Here is a 1,108-nt window from a genome sequence, read left to right on the forward strand (position 1 = left end):
TCAGACACTAAAACCCACTTTCGCTGCCATAAACTAACAATAATGTGGATGTTGTCTTCAATTACCAGCTACCAGAATCTATTTGAAGTTCAGTTCATATTTTTTTCAGGAGGCTCCATACACTTGGTGTCAGTGGACGAAGGATAAAAAACACTTTCAATTCAATTCACATTCATTACAATGGAACTGCTTTTGTGACATTAACCACAGAGTGATATTTTACAAGCCAAGTTTGAATAACTATTCATTGAATAAATAAATAAATAAATACCAATATAATAAGTAAAAACAGATAATATGTGCCACCAGACACTCTCTGCCAATCGATGGGCTCAGCTTGCTTGGAACTTCGCCAGATCAGATACTAACTTGTCACCTGCACTTTAAAATGAGATCACTTTTGGCTTCAACACAGAAGTGCAGTCATGTGGAACAGTCTTCCTGCTTTACCCCACAGTCTTTTAGACTAATTCATTATGCTAACAAAAATTTTTTTTTTTATATTTTACATAAGTTCTGTGGAAGGAGTCAATGTAATTTACGTATATGAGATTTTGTGAGAAATATCTCCCTTGTTTATTTTTATGTGTGCAGATTTCTATTTCCCTCTTTTTTGTATAAACCATTTGCTGATTGTATTTTATTTTATTTTATCAATGTCTACAAAACCATTTGGTTTTTAATATAGCACACTTTGAGTATGTTTGTGATTTTTACAGTATAGAGAACTTTTTTTTTATTTCCCCCTAATATGATTGTTTTCATGGAAGGCTTTGAAACAGGCTCACGTTCACTTGGGGTTTTCCCCCACCTGTTCATTTATTATTTAATGCTGTTATATTTGTTGTTTTTTTTTCTTTTGTTATCTTTCTATGCACACATAAAGAGCCAGCACCAGGGATAAAAGGTCAAGTAATGTACGTGTATTTCAAATATTATGTATTATCATTTAAAGTAAACCGGCTGTGCCACTAGTCGGAGTCATCATCTCACCAATAGACGATCTTTGGAGGAGGCTGGGATTTACTCGGATTTACAGGTGAACGGACCGGATGTGACGCGTGACGCTCACAAGACCAAACCACTGACGAGTGTATTGGACTAAACC

The sequence above is a fragment of the Solea solea genome, chromosome 2 (genome assembly GCF_958295425.1).
Source record: "Solea solea chromosome 2, fSolSol10.1, whole genome shotgun sequence".
NCBI classification, from domain to species: domain Eukaryota; kingdom Metazoa; phylum Chordata; class Actinopteri; order Pleuronectiformes; family Soleidae; genus Solea; species Solea solea.